This window comes from Triticum urartu, chromosome 7 (assembly GCF_003073215.2).
Source record: "Triticum urartu cultivar G1812 chromosome 7, Tu2.1, whole genome shotgun sequence".
NCBI lineage: Eukaryota > Viridiplantae > Streptophyta > Magnoliopsida > Poales > Poaceae > Triticum > Triticum urartu.
In genome coordinates, this window is record NC_053028.1 from 452,370,231 (window position 1) to 452,382,205 (window position 11,975).

General features: G+C 45.3%; 1 long non-coding RNA gene across 1 annotated transcript; it reads left to right on the forward strand.

Annotated features, from left to right (window-relative positions):
- The first annotated feature begins 1,129 nt into the window (after nt 1-1,129).
- LOC125521419 lies at nt 1,130-2,191 on the forward strand. Its single transcript, XR_007289260.1, has 2 exons — nt 1,130-1,793; nt 2,056-2,191. It is a non-coding gene; the product is annotated as an uncharacterized LOC125521419 (long non-coding RNA).
- Nucleotides 2,192-11,975: the final 9,784 nt, after the last annotated feature.

Genomic DNA, 11,975 nt, shown 5'->3' on the forward strand with positions numbered 1-11,975 from the left:
TCTATATAGGAGCGATCCGACTAATCTGGAAATAATAGGAAAAATGTGTCCATCTCCCCAACCCGATCCCCCACCATCGCCACGACCACCTACCCCAGCGCGCCTCCGCCGGCCACCTACCCCAGCGCGCCTCCACCGGCCCCCTTCCACAGCGCGCCGCAGCTGGCCCCCTCCCCCAGCGCGCCGTAGCCGGCCCCCTTCCCCAGCGCTCCTCCGCTGCCCTCCTACCCCAACGCGCCGCCGTCGGCCCCCTACTCCAACGCGCCGCTGCCGGAACCCTGCCGGACGTGCCGCCGCCCCCCTGCCCCAGCACGCCACCACAATGACCTCCCTTTCCCAGTGCGCCGCTGCAGGCCCCCTGCCCCAGCGCGCCACCGCCACGACCTCCCTCCCCCAGTGCGGCGTCGCCTAGCCCCTGCCTCCGAGCATCGCCTGTCTTCGCGCACAACTGTCCCACTACTGCCTCACGCGCCAACTCTGTACTGAGGCTAGCCACGGTGATCGATCACCGAGGGATGGCCGGTCCTTGCCACCGGCGGCCGCACTCCTGACGTGTCCCGAGCGATTGCGCCCATAGAGGCTTGCTCCCATCATCCTCCTCCTCCCAGAGTACGATGGCAATGGCGACAACATCCAGTAGGTCCTCCTGTGCCACTGCTCGCCCCGCTTTTACCACCGGCCAGCCATGCAAATCCATGTAAGAAAGTTCAGGTAAAATGTGGATCCGTGTACAAAGTTTAGCTAAGTTCAGTACAAAAAGTTCAACTAATTTCTGGCAATGTTTAAGCTGAGTTCAGTGAAAAATTCAAGCTCAGTTCAGTCAAAAAAATTAAGTCAAAAGTTGCATGAAGCCCATTCTGCTTGCGCTGGTGCGCTCCTGCTGTTTGTTGCTGCAGCAGGGTTATGTGAGTGTGAGAGAGAGAGCAAAATGGAATGATCTTCCACATTGACTAACTCATGAGACACTCGGTTCAGTTTCTTGATTTAGTCCAATTCAATTCCTAATTTTGTTTCAGTTCAACGTCTGATATCTCTCTTAGTTTTGATATTTAATTACAAAGTCTATGTACATTAACAGCAAATAAGTTCAAGTATATCAATAAATGGAAGTTTAGGTATATGGAATTTGATATGGTCCAGTATGTCAGAAAAATCCAGTTCACCTTCGTAGGCTTTTTCACCTCATCTTATCAAAAGCAAAAAAATCAAATGTGTTTCATAGGATTTGCTATATACGTGTACCCCTTTGTAGGCTTTTTCAGTTCAAATTTTGCTAGCAAAAATAGATTTGTAGCAGTTCAACATAAAAAGTGAAACCAGTTAGTTGATGGGAAATAATTCAATTATATATGTATACACTGCAGTAGGAGTTCGGTACAAAAAAAATTAGCGGTTTGTTAAACAAAAATAGAAACACATATTGTGGTTTAGGGCCTAGACTACAAACACTTCAGTAGCTAAAAAATGTTCAAAATATAGTTACAATAGTAGTTCGGAGTTCAAATATAGTTACCGTCAACGAATTGGAATTTTTCAGATGTTGAGAGGGAAAAATGCACTGCTTAGTTCAGAAATAGCTGGAAAAAAAAACTATAGCTTTCTGTATGCATGTTTTATGTTCTTGCAACAAGTGACACCAAACCTGTTTGATGGAATGTTCAGAAGGAATGATCACACACAAGTGACACGCTCAGTTCAAAAATCTTATTTTAGATCAGTGCAATTCTTATGAAGCTCTAATGGACCTTATGATTGCAGCAGAGCTGGACTTCCTCGTATTCAAGTGCACGCAAGTAAGCTTCATTTTTGTTTTGTTTAAAGCTACTCCCCATAAAGTAGTATCATTCTTGTGTTTTCTGTACTTGAAGTTGAATAGTCATTATATTGCCACTTGGGTTCTCTTGCGTCATTCACCCAGACAAGACCAGAAAAAATTTCATGTGTATCTTGCTATGCATCGTGAACTCATAGAGGAAATCAACTTTATAATCCTTTATGACTATGGTGAATTTTTTCTGGTAGTATTAACTTGATACATTATTATCATTTTTCCAGGGAGTCTACAAGTGCAGGAATGGTGGGCTCCCAGCCTATCGAGACCTAAACATTCGAGTTCAATTTAGAAGTATTTACAATTGTTCAGACCTGAGTTTACAACGGAAAACATTTGGAAGTTTAGCGAGCGAAAATACTTGTTAGATTCATTTAAAAAGTGTCATATAGTTCAACTTTTATATATAATAAATTCATAATGAAATGTGGGAACAATTCAATATGTGTGTGTGTTAAAAACATAACAGTACAGAGAAATTTGGTATGTACTCGTCGAAAAAAATCGCATCAGTTCGAGAGGCACGGAAAAGAAAATTTGGTGCCAATAAAGTTCGAGGGAAAAACAACTTTAAAAGGAAACGTGAGAAGCTCACAAATTAATTCTGTGACATTGACGTCTAAGTTCGACAACTGATCTGTACAAACAAAACGGTGGTCCATTCTACAAAGAAAAATTGGTTTAATTAAAAATATTGATCAGTACACGTTAAAAACGGTGGTCCGTTCGAAATAAAAGAAATGACAGAAATTCAAATTATAAAAGTTCAAGCAAAAGGAAACCCCATGCAATTCAAATGGTAAAAGTACAAGTCGTAAAATAAGAGAAGTCCAGAACATCGTGGTAAAAAATGTTTAGTTCAAAAAAAGAATAAAAAACATTTTATTTTTGAAAAAAATATCATTCAGTTTGATGATATAAACCATGCAAGTACAGGACCGACGATACAATAACATTGAGTTCAACATTATAAACCATGCAAGTTCAGGGCTAGGATATAGTAAACTGTTGAAAATTTACGAGAAAAATATTACCCAAAAAACAGAGCAAGGTCTAGTTAGTGAAAACACGCTTAGTACAAACTCATGCAAGCATCAATACAAGTACCTTTTTCGGAACCATTTAAAATTACTCTACAAAAAATAGCTCAGTACAAACATACACATATATCAGTACAACTATTCTGTTTTTCAGACGAGAAAACAACAGTATCCGTCATGCCGCATTCAAGATTACTGTTAAACGGTTATGAAGTAGAGAAAACGTCCAACATGACTAAGTTTCGCATTTTCGATAGCTATCCAATAGTATATTATTTGCCCCATTTCGACAAACTTTTAAAAAACCGCGTTCAAAACCAATTTTAACCGTATTTGAATTCGTATTTAAACCGTAAGGAATTAGGAAAAACTTTCTATACGCAAAAGTTGCGCATTTTCCATAGCTTTCTAACGACGTATCATTTGCGTCAATCCGATAAACCATTTGCAAAAAATAGTGAAAAAACATTTCGCCCAGAATTTCACCGTTTTTCAAATTACTTTTAAATCATATAGAATTTGAAAAAATAGTAAATATATGAAAGATGCGGATTTTCACAAGCTTTCCAACGCCATATCATTTGCTCAATTCCGACAAACCGTTTGAAAATTAAGTCCAAAATACGACTCACGTTTTCGGTTTTGAAAAAAACGGTTTTTTCAAAACTGCTCTTAAATCATAATTTTTTTGCAAAAACAAATTATAAGATTGTAATGTGGATGTCAAGAGCTTTCCAACGATATATTTCACGCCCTGTTTCGACAAAAAAAATTACAAAAAAATTTGAACTAAAGAAGACGATTTTAACAGCGACAGAAAACATGAGTTCAACTGCTCGAATTTCATCAGTTCAACCGCTTGAATTCATCAGTTCAAGTAGGGTAACAGAATAGCCCAGATGTGTGTGTGTGTGTGTGTGTGTGCGTGTTTTTTCTTCTACAGCATTCACTTATAGCCCAGATGTGTGTGTGTGTGTGTATAGGGAAAAGCAAACCTATTGTGTTTCTCTCTAGAGGTGGCAATCAGGAGCACACGTTCTTGTTGGGATCTGGACCAGCCACTATTCTTCTTTAAATTTATTTCATTTTGTGCGATTGGTAGGTATTTCCTCTTATAGATGATTTAGGACCACGGTCCCGTCACTATAGCCCGGTAGGCTCAGTGGGTAGGCTGCCAAAGCTGCAGCGACGCAGCCCTCGGCCTGCGCGCGATGGTTCTCAGCCCACGAACGGTTCCAGCTCACTAACGGTGCCTAGCCTGGAAAAGGTTCGTGAGTTTCTCAAAAAAAAAGTTCATGTTTTTTACACCAAAATTGTCGCGTCGGCCCTCGACACGATGCAGCCCTCTTTTTTTTCTCTCCCCTCCCCGATCCAAATCTGAACTGGGCTCTCCTCTCGCTCCTCCCCATGGCACGGCTGCCCACCATCACGCCTCCTCGTTGCCCCCTCCCCTCCCTCTTCCTTCACTACTGCCCCGTCGAGCTAGCATCTAGGGACCGTAGTTGTGGCCATGGCGGCCTTGCCTACGGGGATCATCCGATCAGCGAGCGCGGCTGCAAAGATGGACGGGGACGAAACGGCCGTCGACAGAGATGGAGAGCACGTCCAGCACATCCTCCTCGCCATCGACAACTTCACTCGCAAGGTCCGCCTCTTCACCCTTTCCTCCTCCTACTCCTCCATCGATTACACCTAATCGCCCAGTGATGGACGGCCAATGGCAGGTGACATTGCAGGTATCTGAGATGTTGGACTCCAAACGCGCCATGTTCAAGGCCCTCGGTGCCGTCTTCGAGGACGGCCTCAGTAGGTAAGAAGCTCACTGCATCAAGAAGCATCACACCATCTCGGTTGCTCATCATTTGCTTGTTGTATTGCGTCACGGGATCCACGACCGCAAGGAGATGGTGGAGAAGTGGGAGGATGAGATGAGGGAGCTGCGCGCCCGTGCCGCTGCCAACTAGCAGATCCGTGACCCCCTTTTTTTAGTTTTTCCCATATCCACCTATGTATGCAGTTTTGTACCTTGGCTGCGTCCGCTCTCCGCTGGCAACGAGCAGTGAAGTAAATTGACGTTGTGTGTGCTGCATGGATTAGCTACCCCCCCCCCTCCGCATGAGTTGTGTGTGCTGCGTGGATTAGCTGGATTGGAGACGAAGATCTCTCCATTAACGACAACTCCGTGAACCCGTGCTTCATATTTGGGATTTTTCCTCTTTTCTTCTGCCTTGGCGCTTACCTTGGACTGCAGCCGTTCAATGAAACAGTGTGATGGATTAAACTCTTCCTTATTGTTGTGCTTTATTTTTGGTTCTGGTTCTAGCTCTCTTGATTCATGCTGATGTTGTAGTACTATGATTTTCCCATCAGCTATGGGATTTGTTGACCAGCTCGTGCTGTTTTTTGAGACTTTTTTATGAAAACGAGATGAAGCATGGTTAAGAACCCTTGGGTTGGTTTTCACATGGCATGATGAAGAATCCTTGTATGTTTGCCTAAGATCTTGGTTCCAATCCCATAAAGAACTGAAATTACCAGGTTATGATGAGCATCTTACTATCTAAAAGCTCTATCTCAGTTTTTACTCTACTTGTGTGCGGGAAAGATAATAATTAATCTTACGATCCCATCTTGTACCAAAGTCAGTGTTGATTTTTTCTGAGTCAGGCCTATCTGCTAATGCGTCAAAAAAGAGTCTATCTGGTAATTTGATATGGCCTCAAGCCTGATTTCCCCTGCCTCCAAATACTAGCGTTTACTGCTTCTTCTCATTTTCTACATGAAGCATGCTAATTGATTTATCTCCTACAGATGTAAGGTTCTGCCTTTGCTCTGGGTGCACTTGATTAATATAACAAACGACGTAGAGTAGTTTGCACTGTTGGACACATGCCAGAGAAAGTTTCCTGCTAGGCTGCTACCACATGGTAAAAGACATGTTTTTTTCTGGTACAGAAGTACCATTTCAGACACAAAATAGAAAGACATTTTTTATCATGTCCCCCTTTTAAGAGCATGATAACAAAGCATATTTTTCTGGGGGTACAGAAGTACCATTTGAAACGCAAAATAGAAGACATTTTTATCATGTCCCCTTTTTAGGAGCAACTCTAGCAAAATCAGCATTACTTGCATCGCTGAAACGGTTACAGGTTGCCGTCACGCGAGAGGAGAGACGATGGGGAGGGGACGGGTCCTCCATTCAGTGATATACTACTTCCTCCAAATACAAACTATAGATGCAACACCATGACAAAGGCACTAGCTGTCACATAAGATTGCTGAACCTGAGCTATTACGCTGCAACAAAGTGTGTGCATGACCTTCTGTTAAAAAAACTGTGTGCATGAACTAAAATAAGACTATGGTCTTACTAATTGAAAAAATTTATATGCGGACCTTTTTCTTTGGTACGAAACAAAAGTCAAAGGCTAGCAATGCTAGGTAACCTTTGATTCATTTAACTCAGTTTATGAACAACGCAGATTCACTTTCTCCTGGTTCCAAGCGCCCATGCAGTGCACACTATAGAAAGTGCTCCATGCCATGCTTGTCGGACAAGACACATCACATGGAGTGGGACCGGGCACCTTTCATTGCACGAACATTATGCCCATCGGGCACACCCCAATCGAGTGGTTCCCTCTGACGGTCCACCGGCACTCCCGGCAATCCATATATTCCGGACGTCTTTCCGTCTCTCATTGTGTGTGCGTGCATGGGTGCGTGACCGTAAGTGAGACTCGCGTGGTTGTATGTTTGCATTGCTCAAACATGAACGTTGTTGGACTGGACTCCTCGTACCATTATAATCACACATGAACCTTTATTTGGCATTGCTCAAACCTTGCACAATTGTATGTTTGCTCTCTTTTTATTTGACCGGACTCCTTTTATTGCATGAATGTTATGCCCATCGGGCACACCCTAGTCGAGTGGTTCCCTCTGACGATCCGTCGGCACTCCCGACAATCCATATATCCCGGACGTCTTTATGTCTCTCTCATTGTGTGTGTATGCGCGCGTGTGTGCCTGTGTGCATGCATGCATGCATGTGTGTGTGTGACAGTAAGTGAGATATGCAAGTTACATCTCCACGGTGGTCTAGTATCGTCGTACCATTATAATCACACATGAACCATTATTTTGGCATTGCTCAAACCTTGCACAATTGTATGCATGCACTCTTTTTATGGCACCAGGCACCTTTCATTGCATGAACGTCATGCCCCTCGAGCACACCCTAGTTGAGTGGTTCCCTCTGACGGTCCATTGCCACTCCCAACAATCCATATATCGCGAACATCCCCCCCCCCCCTCTCTCATTGTGTGTGTGCACACGGGTGAGTGTAAGTGAGACATGCAAGTTACACCCTCCAGGGTGATCTAGTATCCCCGTACCATTATAATCACACATGAACCTTTATTTGGCATTGTTCAAACCTTGCACAATTGTATGCATGCACTCTTTTTATTGGACCGGGCACCTTTTTATTGCATGAACGACATGCCCCTCGGGCACACCCTATTCGAGTGGTTCCCTCTGACAGCCCACCGCCACTCCCGACAATCCATATATCCCGAACATCCCCCCTCTCTCATTGTTGTGTGTGTGCGCGCGCGTGAGTGTGATTGTGTGTGTGTGTGTTCCTTTGACGGTAAGTGAGACATGCAAGTTACACCTCCGCGGTGGTCTAGTATCGCCGTACCATTATGATCACACATGAACCTTTATTTGGCATTGCTCAAACCTTACATAATTGTATGGATGCACTCTTTTTATTGGACCGGGCACCTTTTATTGCATGAACGCCATGCCCCTCGGGCACACCCTAGTCGAGTGGTTCCCTCTGACGGTCTGCCTCCACTCCCGACAATCCATAGATCCCGACCCCCCCCTCTCTCTCATTGTGTGTGTGCGCGCGCGTGAGTGTGATTGTGTGTGTGTGTGTTCCTCTGACGGTAAGTGAGACATGCAAGTTACACCTCCACGGTGGTCTAGTATAGTCGTACCATTAGAATCACACATGAATCTTTACTTGGCATTGCTCAAACCTTGCACAATTGTATGCATGCACCCTTTTTATTGGACCGGGCACCTTTTATTGCATGAATGCCATGCTCCTCGGGCACACCCTAGTCGAGTGGTTCCCTCTGACGGTCTACCTCCACTCCTGACAATCCATAGATCCCGACCACCCCCCCTCTCTCTCATTGTGTGTGTCTGTGCGCGCGTGCGTCAGTGTGATTGTGTGTGTGTGTGTCCCTCTGGCGTTAAATGAGACATTCAAGCTACACCTCCACGGCTGTCTAATATCGCCGTACCATTCTAATAACAGATGAACCTTTATTTTGCACTACTCGAACCTTGCATAATTGTGTGCATGCACTCATTTTATTGTATTGGGCACCTTTTATTGCATGAACGTTATGCACCTCGGGCACACCCTAGTCGAGTGGTTCCTTCTGGCGGTCTATCGGCACTCCCGACAGCCCATATATCCCGAACGTCTTTCCGTCTCTCTCTCTTTGTGTGTGTGTGTGTGTGGCTGTGTGTGTGACTGTGTGTGTGTTCCTTTGACAGTAAGTGAGACATGCAGGTTACACCTCCACGGTGGTCTAGTATCGCCGTGCCATTATAACCACTCATGAAACTTTATTTGGCATTGCTCAAGCCTTGCACAATTGTGTGCATGCACTCTTTTTATTGGACCGGGCACCTTTTATTGCATGAACGTTATGCCCCTCGGGCACCACCCTAGTCGAGTGGTTCCCTGACGGTCCACCACCACTCCCGACAATCCATATATCCCGAACATCTGTCCCTCTCTCTCACTCTGTGTGTGTATGTGTGCATGTACGTTATGCCCTCGGGAGCGGTCCGGACTCCCACAAAGCTCCACCAAGTTCGTCTTCGGTTTGCAGAAAGAAACACGCCCGGACCGCGCCGTGGACTGATACAAAATCTCATTGCATGGCTCTCGCGGTCCAGATGCATGTGGGAGGTTTGAGGGTCAGCATTGAAGTTGCCATAACTCTCCTTCTATTTTATCTTTTTTTAGATGGCACCATCCAGCAACTAAACAGAAAATAGCAGTCATAAGCTAATAGGTTACCATCGTAAAGAAATAAAGATAATAGGTTCTCTATTTGAAAAACACTAGTGGTCAACTGACCGATCTTTCCGCTCACATCCATCATGTTCTACGCTTGACACATGTCTTGATGGGCCAGCGCACCGCTTCTCTCCTTTATCTTGGTGGGCCAGTGCACTGCTTCTCTCCTTCACCCCTATCTCTAATGAAATGGCCGTACTTTTTTATCTCTCCTATCCATGTGTTGAATCTCATCTGACCATGCGGAGCGCTCTATATTGCAGTTCTTGCAGTTCAGCACCTGTTTCAAAAAGGCATACCGCAATAAATGGGGTGATGTAGAGACAACGGGGTGCTCTCTCCGTTGTAGCCGTCGGCGTTCTTGCAAGTTTTCGCAACAACAATCTTGTTGCAGGAATACATAGAAGAAGCTAGAGATGTCGAGTCCTATTGCAATGGAGGCTTTGCAACAAGAGTCTTGTTACAGAAAAATAGAGAAGTTTTGCATCAAGTGTCTTGTTGCAGAAAAATAAAGAAAAGGTTTTGCAACAAGGGGTTTGTTGCGATAAATTAAAGAAGAGAATATTTTACAAGAGATGTCTTGTTGCAGAAAATTAGAGAAGAAGAGATTTTTATAACATGGCTCTTGTTCCAGAAAGTTAGAGAAGAAGAGGTTTCGCAACAAGAGCATTGTTGCAAGAAATTACAGAACAAGAACGCTCGCCTCGTACAATCGGACGGCTCGAGAGGCGGCGGATCTTTTCCGGCCGACGCGTAGCACCGCCTATTCTATTTTCACTACCATTTACCACGAAAATGGTTTTACTCCATCTGCAGGTTGTGCTTGTGCAATTATATTAGTCAAGGGGGGGACGTTCGATACTGAAACGTGTTTTGCAAGGTTCGCCGGATCAAGCCAAGGAGTAAACTCACGGGGTTGCCAGACGTGCCTACTCATGTTGATGGAAGGGTAAAACAACGACCCATGGCCTATGTCCTGGAATCCTGGGATCAGAGATTACCTGACCTATTCTGCCAACACTACTTTCTACTCGTATTTCTGCAACGAATCTTGAGCCGGTCCGTGATCCCTCAGGGAGGCTTGTGAAGGGGAAAGAGAGGCCACCGGCCTTCAGTTCATTCATTTGTGTTCTGAACCCAGATGGCCCAACTGACACAGACCACCGAAGTATATGACAACTAGCCTCTCATCTATTTTCTCAAAAGAAAACTAGCCTGTCATCTCACACTTACAAGTGGGTCCCCAGCTTACCCCACAGTCAGAGAGATGTGGCTATTTAAGTCAATCCTTCGACGACCATCTCATGGACAGAACAGTCTACCTTGAAGACTTGTTGTGGCCCTTCTCCAGCCTTTTTTCAGTCATAGCTTCAGGTTCAGTTTCTGTTGCTTCACTTCAGCATGGGATGGACCATGCTCTGTAGCTGCTGTCGTCAATGCTTCAGCGTGTGCCCGGCGTTTGGCTCACTTGCGCGCCATGCGATCAAGGCGTTGAAACAAGAGACAGTGAACGGATGTACATTTTTTTTTGTAACTGGAAATCCCGAATAGATTAGCTAAAAGCCTGCCGGTCTGAACAAACTCCGGCCGATATGTGGGTCTTGCTGCTTTTATGCCTCGAACAGATCCGCTAAAAGCCTGGCGGTCCGTACAAAAGTATGAGGGGACATGGATATGCGCCCCTTCGCCGCTTTAAAGGGAGACCCCTCTGCTCACCCTACAGGGGGAGTAAACATGCCGAGAAGTCCCACAGAAAAAGTAGAGAGAAATCGATTAGATGATATCAAACTGTACAAAGATTATAGCAGCCAGAGCGCGTATGCTGCCGGACATCCACAATCGGTCACCACGCCACGCCATAGCTAGTATCCTAGTACATCCATCAGAGCATGCGTACTCGCTGGTCGTATCATGCCTACTCACTGGCCGCCTCGGTCAATCACCGAGGTCGACCATGCATATATGAAAACATGATACAAGATTTTGATCCTACCACCGCGCAAAAATCCCGAATAGATTAGCTAAAAGCCTGCCGGTCTGAACAAACTCCGGCCGATATGTGGGTCTTGCTGCTTTTATGCCTCGAACAGATCCGCTAAAAGCCTGGCGGTCCGTACAAAAGTATGAGGGGACATGGATATGCGCCCCTTCGCCGCTTTAAAGGGAGACCCCTCTGCTCACCCTACAGGGGGAGTAAACATGCCGAGAAGTCCCACAGAAAAAGTAGAGAGAAATCGATTAGATGATATCAAACTGTACAAAGATTATAGCAGCCAGAGCGCGTATGCTGCCGGACATCCACAATCGGTCACCACGCCACGCCATAGCTAGTATCCTAGTACATCCATCAGAGCATGCGTACTCGCTGGTCGTATCATGCCTACTCACTGGCCGCCTCGGTCAATCACCGAGGTCGACCATGCATATATGAAAACATGATACAAGATTTTGATCCTACCACCGCGCAAACAAAACCCAGATAATTACCATGCTAGGGTTTGATGGCATTTTGGTACGATGGATCTTGACGTTGTTCTTGGATGGACCTAAGAAGTGTGTAGCGCTACCCGGCCCGGTCGGCGCCGGTACGTCACATGTGAGAAGAGGCCGCGCGTAACCTCCCAAAGCCGTTGCTGCATCTGGAGCTTAAATATGGCTGATTGGCCGTAGACCATCAGTTCATGATGCAACAGATGCAAGCTCGGCCTTTTTCTGCCTAGCGAAATTTTGGACAAATATATCCCAGCACGGTTACGAGGACCGAACTGAAACGTCCAAAAAATACAAAAGTGAGTTCATGTAGTTTGCTAACCTCGTTAGCTTTTTCTCTTGTGTGGTTTCACAAGCCGGATAGCAGATAGACATGTTTTATCGGGTGTGCAAAACAACAATAGTTTCCCCGTCTAGATAACCAGCTCTATGTAATGCTTACCCGAGGTCCACTACCAACATACACAAATCCTAAAGATTCTCGATAATCCTTCCAGA